This window comes from Pseudophryne corroboree, chromosome 4 (assembly GCF_028390025.1).
Source record: "Pseudophryne corroboree isolate aPseCor3 chromosome 4, aPseCor3.hap2, whole genome shotgun sequence".
Classification (NCBI taxonomy): Eukaryota; Metazoa; Chordata; class Amphibia; order Anura; family Myobatrachidae; genus Pseudophryne; species Pseudophryne corroboree.
Window position 1 is genome coordinate 308454002 of NC_086447.1, and position 9888 is coordinate 308463889.

General features: G+C 43.8%; 1 pseudogene; it reads right to left on the reverse strand.

The window, feature by feature from the left end:
- Positions 1-3287: 3287 nt before the first annotated feature.
- LOC134912950 (5S ribosomal RNA) lies at positions 3288-3406 on the reverse strand (annotated as a pseudogene).
- Between the last annotated feature and the right edge of the window lie 6482 nt (positions 3407-9888).

A 9888-nucleotide genomic window follows, 5' to 3' on the forward strand; every position in this document is an offset into this window, starting at 1 on the left:
AATACGAAGCACTGGGTGAACGCCTAGTATCCTCTACGGCAGGGGTGGCCAGACTTTTGGGACCTTGGATCTACTTTTTGTTCACTTACTTACCAGTGATCTAACACCAATAATAACACTCACATTTAAAAATAGAATTAATAATGATGCCCTCAAATAACAGCACCAATGTGCACATTTAAAAATAGCATTAAGAATGACAACATCAAAAAAACCCTTTGTGCAGATACCCCCATTCCACCCCCCTGCATAATAGCCCCCTGTACAATAATCCCCTCTGTGCAGATCCTCCACCCTTTGCAAATCCCGTGTTTAAATAAGAACCATTTGTGAAGATCCCACACTCTGTGCAGATCCCCCCTTTGCAGATCGTCCCTCACCTTCTGAAGAAAATCCCCTTTGCATAACTTACCTGACAAATTGTCACGCTGCCAAGCTTCAATCCTCCCTCTCCCCACAGTCACGGCTCCCGCTTTCACGCTGCATGGCCTCCTTCTGGCTGCTTTTCCTGTCGATGCCACCGCATACTGGATCAAACTATATCCAACTAGCGCCCAGGCTCCTCACATCACGGATGACGTATGTTAGATTCTCTGTGCTCGGAACGTGAGCTAGTGAGTAGGTAATTCCCAAGCACAGGAACGTGATGCTGTAGTTAGGACAAGGAATGGCAGTAACCCCTAGGACCCTACCTCCATTGTTTCACCCGCTTGGTCAGTCTACGCATGCGAGACTATGTGTTCTTGGGACTACGGCAGCTGCGTTTGAAGGGCGGATTAGGTCTGCCCAACTCCGATGCCCCCAGGTCTTAATATGAGACAAGGCGTAAACCAAGACGAGATGATAACAAGGGGACCTCTAACTACACAAAACTCAGAGCTAGGGGCTACTAAAAAACTAAACGTTTGTGCGGCACGCCACCAAAGGAAAAGGACAACAAAGGTACTACTGTCCACACCCTACACGGCACCATCGCGTACCGGGGAGGACCATTAGGGCGGAAACCTCCGCAAAAACACCAGCACTAGTTTTATCAAAGAATACTGCAGCCTAGGCCGCAAGACGCGGCAGTAGCCGCTACTCACGACACCGGGAGAGTAACCAAATGAACAAGAACCCCGAGATGACAGGCACAGGTTACAACCGACTGGAACACTAGAAAGACTCCCACGACCGGCTTCCGAACACCAGGGCTCAGGACCACAGGGAACAGAATCGACCAGATAACAGCACGCAGGACAAGGAATTCTGCAGGGCAGGAACAGCATACAGGAAGCTATCACCGGCGTCTGTGTCAGGCACTGAGGGAGAATATAACAGGGAGCCCTCCAATAGCTGCAGCGAAGCTCAATTGGTAATGTCGTGCAGCTGCCCTGCTGCACGACCAAGAGCTGACAGGTGGATGGATTGATGGGTAGCAACGGGGGACGCGGTTCGCCTGTGGCGTCCCCATTGCTAAGGTTCCGGCGGCAAGTGCGCACGGCGTCCCGGCGTTGCTAGGCGCCATGCGGGGACAACGTAATGACATCACCCGCGCGCCCGCACACTGCATCCCTGGGAACTGAGAAGTGAAGTAGCGGCGGGAGGCTCCTTACATTTATTTTATGTTAAGTCTGTCGCGATCTACCGGCAGATGCTCCGCGAGCTACAGGTAGATCGCGATCTACCTTTTGGCCACCTCTGCTCTACGGACTAAGGATTTACCGGTAGGTAATTAAAATCCTATTTTCTCTTATATCCTAGAGGATACTGGGGTCCACATTAGTATCATGGGGTTGTACCAAAGCTCCCAAACCGGGTGGGAGTGTGTGGAGGTTCTTGCAGAACCGATTGACCAAACTGAAAGTCCTCAGAGGCCAAGATATCGAAATTGTAGAACTTAGCAAATGTGTTCTAACTAGATCAAGTAGCTGCTTGGCAGAGCTGTAAAGCAGAGACACCCCAGGCAGCCGCCCAAAAAGAACCCACCGACCGAGTAGAGTGGACATGAACTGATTTAGGATCCAGCAAACCTGCCGTAGAGTAAGCATGCTGGATAGTCAGCATGATCCAGTGAGCAATAGACTGCTTAGAAGCACGACACCCACCTGCCTGTTGACCAGGCAGTGCAATCCACCATCATGCTGAAGGCTTTGCGGAAGCAGAACCGGAGGTCTGATCCTGTGAGACTGTATTTTCAGGTTTTCTAGGCTTACCCTCTATTGCCCTTGAAGCCAGTAGAAGAGCCTTTGGCCTTACCTTTATACTTTGCTGTCCGAAAGGACTGCAACGTTGGTGCAGAATAGGATTTCCTAGCCGGGGGAGCTGCGGAAGGAAGATATGTAGACATTACCCACTGTAGCCTTGGATATCCACGTATCCAGTTCATCTCCAAAAAGGGCTTCATCTGTGAAAGGTAGGCTTCCACGTCTTCCCTGGAATTTGCATCCGCAGTCCACTGGCGTAGCCACAAGCCCCTACGTGCTGCCACTGCCATGGCAGTAGTGCGTGCATTGAGCAATCCATTCTCCTTTATGGCCTTCACCATAAAGTTAGTAGAATCCTGTATATGCTGTAGGAATAAAATAATCTCCCCCCCAGACCTGGAATCTAACCCATCAATTAGATTACCAGACCATTTTGCAATGGCCCTAGTGATCCATGCACAAGCTAGAGCGGGTCTTTGGGGCACACCCACCGTGTACCGAGATTTGAGAGTGGTCTCAATTTTGCGTTCTGCAGCATCCTTCAACGAAGCTCCCTAGGAACCAGTAAAACAGCCTGGAAACTGACGCGTCCACTATCGGCGGGTTTTCCCATTTTTTCCTGTCCTCCTGAGGAAACGGATATAGGAGAATAGGAAAGAGAGACTCTGTGTTGGGGCACACTTAAGATAAAAATAGATATAAAACGTAAGTTTTAATCTCGTAAACTTTAAAAATTATTGGTATACACAAACAAAATATATAAGGAAATAATAAAAATAACACCTCTGCATTAAGACTTGTGAACTAAAGTACAAATGCAGACTAAAAGAGTATCAGAATACTCTATCATGAGCTTGAGGTGAAAATAATAAAACTGGAATATCCGTCGATATCCAGATGGTGAAAAAGGAAGGCGATACTGAATAATTAGAATAATGAATTAAGTGTCGCCTTCTATGAAATATCTCCTGGTGAGAATAGAGTATCTGTATGTTATGTTGGAGAACAGAAGAATAAGGGCTAGGACTAATATGTGAAAGGAGTGGTATGAGTCAAAGGCTGCTCCCACACTTCTGCTGTTTGTGTTGAACAGGAACTTTCCAATTACTGCGCCCAATATTCCCTAGAGGTCTCCCATCTAGGTACCGATTCGGCTTTTCACTGCTTAGCTTCCAAGATCAGACAAGTTTGGGCGTGGCTAGTGAAATATGGCAGTAAAAGGTCTGTGGTTAATGACGAAACCAAGAGTAGAAGTACTTCTGCTTTCCAAGTAGTTGCACAGGTTCTCTGTTACTAAAGCATTGAAGAGAGAGGCATATCTGGCATTGGATGGGAGAGTACTTGAAATAAGTATCTGAGATAAGAAAAGTATGTGTTAAGGGCCTCAGCTTCTGCTGTCCAGTGTCATATAATAACTATAGCGGACAGTGGATGAGAGAGGCGGGCTGGCTTTGACCCATAGAAGGTGAAAAAAAATAAAAAAATTCTAAGGTATTGTAAACCTTGAGATAAAGTGTGATTGTCTATTGATATATATGAGGTTGAGATAACCGCTACTTTGCACAGTACACACAATTTGGAAGTATCTGTGACGATATATATAACATCTGTTGACAGCAGTAAGTTAGAATAACCAACATAACAGATTTTTTTTTTTTTATCAATTAGGCTTAAGCACAGTTAACTGTAATCGTCGAGTAACAGTGACAACGATATAAGCAATTGTTAATTCATTCACTGAGAAATAATAACCAGACCAAAATAACCTAAATTGACCAATGTATATCTATCTCACAAAAAGTTCATACTGATGAACAGAGGTATATCATACAGATATAAATCTAAATGGATAAGTTAGGAGTATCTGTGATGGTATATATAGCGCCTGTTAACAGCAGTGAGTTAGGGTAGCCGACCTAGCAGATTTTACAAGAGTTAAGCTTTAGTACGGTTGCCTATAACCGTGGAGTAACAGTAATGATCAGACCAAAATAACCTAAGTTCACAAATACATTGCTCAAAAAAATAAAGGGAACACTAAAATAACACATCCTAGATCTGAATGAATGAAATATTCTTATTAAATACTTTGTTCTTTACATAGTTGAATGTGCTGACAACAAAATCACACAAAAATTATCAATGGAAACCAAATTTATTAACCCATGGAGGTCTGGATTTGGAGTCACACTCAAAATTAAAGTGGAAAAACACACTACAGGCTGATCCAACTTTGATGTAATGTCTTTAAAACAAGTCAAAATGAGGCTCAGTAGTGTGTGTGGCCTCCACGTGCCTGTATGACCTCCCTACAATGCCTGGGCATGCTCCTGATGAGGTGGCAGATGGTCTCCTGAGGGATCTTTTCCAAGACCTGGATTAAAGCATCCGCCAACTCCTGGACAGTACGTGGTGCAACGTGGCGTTGGTGGATGGAGTGAGACATGATTTCCCAGATGTGCTCAATTGGATTCAGGTCTGGGGAACGGGCGGGCCAGTCCATAGCATCAATTCCTTCGTCTTGCAGGAACTGCTGACACACTCCAGACACATGAGGTCTAGCATTGTCTTGCATTAGGAGGAACCCAGGGCCAACCGCACCAGCATATGGTCTCACAAGGGGTCTGAGGATCTCATCTCGGTACCTAATGGCAGTCAGGCTACCTCTGGTGAGCACATGGAGGGCTGTGCGGCCCCCCAAAGAAATGCCACCCCATACCATTACTGACCCACTGGCAAACCGGTCATGCTGGAGGATGTTGCAGGCAGAACGTTCTCCTTGGCGTCTCCAGACTCTGTCATGTCTGTCACGTGCTCAGTGAGAACCTGCTTTCATCTGTGAAGAGCACAGGGCGCCAGTGGCAAATTTGCCAATCTTGGTGTTCTCTGCAAATGCCAAATGTCCTGCACGGTGTTGGGCTGTAAGCACAACCCCCACCTGTGGTTGTCGGGTCCTCATACCACCCCCTCATGGAGTCTGTTTCTGATCGTTTGAGTAGGCACATGCACATTTGTGGCTTGCTGGAGGATATTTTGCAGGGCTCTGGCAGTGCTCCTCCTGTTCCTCCTTGCACAAAAGCGGAGGTAGCGGTCCTGCTGCTGGGTTGTTGCCCTCCTACGGCCTCCTCCACGTCTCCTGATGTACTGGCCTGTCTCCTGGTAGCGCCTCCATGCTCTGGACACTACGCTGACAGACACAGCAAACCTTCTTGCCACAGCTCGCATTGATGGGCCATCCTGGATGAGCTACACTACCTGAGCCACTTGTGTGGGTTGTAGGGAGGTCATACAGGCACGTGGAGGCCACACACACTACTGAGCCTCATTTTGACTTGTTTTAAGGACATTACATCAAAGTTGGATCAGCCTGTAGTGTGTTTTTCCACTTTAATTTTGAGGGGGACTCCAAATCCAGACCTCCATGGGTTAATAAATTTGATTTCCATTGATAATTTTTCTGTGATTTTGTTGTCAGCACATTCAACTATGTAAAGAACAAAGTATTTAATAAGAATATTTCATTCATTCAGATCTAGGATGTGTTATTTTAGTGTTCCCTTTATTTTTTTGAGCAGTGTATATATCTATCTCACAACTAGTTCATACTGATGAGAAAAAAGTATATCATACAAATGAAAAACCCAAATGGGTAAATGCGATACCAGGAGAAGTGTGGGCTGGACTATGCACCATACAGCACCACAAACACAGACGGCCATTTCACCGGAAAGAGGCTTGTTCACTGAGGAAACGGGAAGGATGTAATCAACCGTTTTGGAATCTGAAACTTCCTGTCAGGATTAACCCAAGTTGCTTCAAAAAGGGAATTTAATTCCTTGGAAGCAGTAAAAGTAGCAAAGGATTTCTTTTTTACATTAAAAAAGTATTCCTCCTCGTCCTCTGACACCTTGTCAGGAATATGCAAAACCTCTCTTATAGTTTCAATCAGGGCCTGTATTCCCTATGCTAAAGCTGCACAACCCTCCCCCCCACCCCACCCCCTTCACCAAGTCCACCTCCCCCTCCTCTGGGTCTGATACATCCTCATCGGTATCAGCCTGCATGATTTGGGCCAGAGTACGCTTTTGTGAACAAACAGCAGGGGTCTGAGATGCAGGAACGACCACTGAATCTCTATTCATCAGGTCATCTACAGATTGTCTTAAGTATTGCATCTCCTTCTCATTTTGGGATCATTTATTTAAAATATTTGAAATCATCCCTTTTAATGAATCTAACCATACTGGTTCAGATCCAGTAGCCTGAGAATGTGTACTATCCTGAGTACACTGTAATGATCCCCCCGATTGAGAAAAGCACTCTGCTGTACATGATACACAGTCCTTTGACATGATAAAGCAAAAGAACACACCCACAATGTGAGGAATAGGGTAAAAGCATAGTTAACCTACACAGAGGCCTTCTAGGGAGACACAGAGAAATGGAGCCAGCCACACAGTGCCGCTATAGCTAAGGTATAGACCTAGCTGGGTTGCCAACTAAAAACCCTTTCTAGTGCTAAGTGTACCAAATTATTTCTCCCCCGCCTATGCTATGACCCCCTGGTACCACTTGGGTGCTTTTGAAGTCCGCGTGGTGGAGCTGCACCGTCCAGTCAGGCTGCCTGTGTAAACTTGCAGAAATGAAATGGCGCTGGTGAGCCGCTGGATCCGCTCATAGTGAAGGCCACGCCACCTTAATGGCACGCGGCCTTCCTGCTTTTATATTGGCTGAGGTAACTTGAATTAAAAGGGTTACAGTGGGTTAGAACCCCTGTAAATAGTGCCAGTCTTGGCTAATAAGCATGGCTTCAGCCGCCCCTCACAGCGGTCACTGCAGTGCCCCTGAAGCTGGAGCGCAGCAAGCATGCAGCGCTCTACCCTCATGCCATTACAGCCGGCAACCTGCTAACCGGGACGTCAGCCACCTACTCACCACTCTTAAGTCTTCTGGCTCTGAAAGGGGTGGCGGTGTGTTGCGGGTCTGTACGATCGCCGTGGTGGGGCTTATGAATAGGACCCTCAGAAGCTCAGTGTCCTGTCAGTGGGAAACGGGACCATTAACCCTAGGGAGGTTCCACGAAGCAGGCAGTCTCGTGCCAGCCAGAGCTGCCTTAAAATAATAAAAAAGAAAATAAATGCAGAAAACTCTTCAGGAGCTTCCCAAGCGTGACTGGCTCCTCCCGGCACATTTTCTAGACTAAGTATGGTAGGAGGGGCATAGAGGGAGGAGCCAGTGCACACTATTGATTTCTTAAAGTGCCCAAGGCTCCTAGTGGACCCGTCTATACCCCATGGTACTAATGTGGACCCCACTATCCTCTAGGACATAAGAGAAAACTACATTTCCTTGGCCTGGAATTTCCAATCCACAACATTAGCATTAAAACAAAAACTTGTAACAAACCCATAGACATAAAATTCCATACATTAAAACAAATAGCAGCAACCATAACATAATGTTACAAAATATTCCAAAAAAATAACTAAAACATATTAGAAGGAACTTATAGACATTGAAACCTTTAAGCATCAAGTAAAAGATTTCTGGCTAAAGGGTATTCCGTAACATATACAGGTTGAGTCTCCCTTATCCAAAATGCTTGGGACCAGAGGTATTTTGGATATGGGATTTTTCCGTATTTTGGAATAATTGCATACCATAATGAGATATCATGGTGATGGGACCTAAGTCTAAGCACAGAATGCATTTATGTTACATATACACCTTATACACACAGCCTGAAGGTAATTTTAGCCAATATTTTTTATAACTTTGTGTATTAAACAAAGTGTGTCTACATTCACACAATTCATTTATGTTTCATATACACACAGCCTGAAGGTCATTTAATACAATATTTTTAATAACTTTGTGTATTAAACAAAGTTTGTGTACATTGAGCCATCAAAAAACAAAGGTTTCACTATCTCAATCTCACTCAAAAAAGTCCGTATTTCGGAATATTTGGATATGGGATACTCAACCTGTACTAATCCTTCAATTAAAGAGATGACAGATGTCACTAAAAAAAAAAAGAATCAAATAAAAAAAACATTCTCCACTTTATTTCTAAATTTACAAAAATGACACTGCGCTTCTCACTTTGATCACACTTTTATAAAAAAAAAAAACACAATAAACAATACAATAAAATACAGATACCGGTCACTATCATAAAATTGTATTGTTTATTGTTTTTTAATTAGATTTTTTTGATAAAAGTGTGATCAAAGTGAGAAGCGCAGTCTCATTTTTTGTATTGTTTGTTGTTGGCGGTATTGGGACTGAATCCTCGGGACAAGCTGCTGACACGCGGACAGCGCCAGGTGTATGTTTATAGTAATTATTTGCAAATTCAATGGCCAATATAAACAGATTGAAAACATAATCCAAAAATATTGGCACATCTTAGGTTAAGATCAGATTTTGAAAACAATAGTTCCCAATAAGCCCTCCTTTATTTATAGAAGGGCAGATAAACTAGTATGGAGTGCCATACCGCACCCAAAAAAAGTTTGGGGTCGAAAAAACCATGGGTTTTCACAAATGTGGGTTATATATATGCTGAGAGTGCTGTGAGCGACTGGTGCAATGAAGGCTGTCAATGTTGTTGACCCCCTGTATCCCTGGACATTTTATTAGTTGTACTCTTTTTGAGAAACACACTTTGAGAATTGTGTGTCTGGTATGCTGCATAATTCGCATTACTATATCCTTATTTATTTAATTACTTTTTTATTACATTAATTAAACAAAAAAGTCTTTATTTTGAGGTTTGCTACATTCCCCATTGGAGTTGCAATTGTGAGCTGTCCATGATTGATTATATGCTTAACCTCAAGATGTCAATTTGCTTAATGTAGATAAAGTGTAAGGTTTTGTGAATTGTGACCTCCCTAAAAATTAACAGTTAAGAAGAAAAGTTAAATGGTTCTTACTTTCACTTTGGCTCCCTTTCTTGGCACCTAAAAAAATAGGGGTAGGAGGAAACTCAGTGAACTAGAGAGAACAAACACTGCCTCTGCTTTACCTTGGCATTTTCCACTGTAGCTATGAGGTCTACCTATAGAATCCCAATCCTTCCCATTATCTTATTGAACAACAGATTTCAAACTCCCTCCTGAATAAAATACTATATGTGGCACCCACATAAGTACCCCATTCATGTTTGTAGATGTACAGATTCTCTAAGCTATAGTAGTTGTGACTGAGTGACTACAAGAATAGCTGAAGGAGTAGCTGGAGATGTAGTAAGTTATTCTGCTAATTCCAATACATGTGATAAAGCAGATTCTTTTATCTTTTTAATAGCTAACAATATGCAAAAATAGGATTTTGGTACTCACCGATAAATCGGTTTCTCGGACTCTACAGGGGACACTGGAGACTTAACACGTTGGGGTTTAGACAGGTGGCACATGGGAGCTGGCACTTTAACAACTTATGAAGTTCGATTACTCTGCCACTTCTATGCTCCATCAGCCCTTCAGTTTAGAAATGAGCCGAGAGGAGATGAAAACAGAAGAAAAACAGAGGAGAAAACACACAAGAATAAAAATAAAAAAAAACACCACCACACAACTAGGCAGCTGAAGCAGCGATGTGGAGGGCATCCAGTGTCCCACTGTGGAATCAGAGAAACGGATTTATCGTTGAGTACCAAAATCCTATTTCCTCTTTCATCCTCCAGGGGACATCC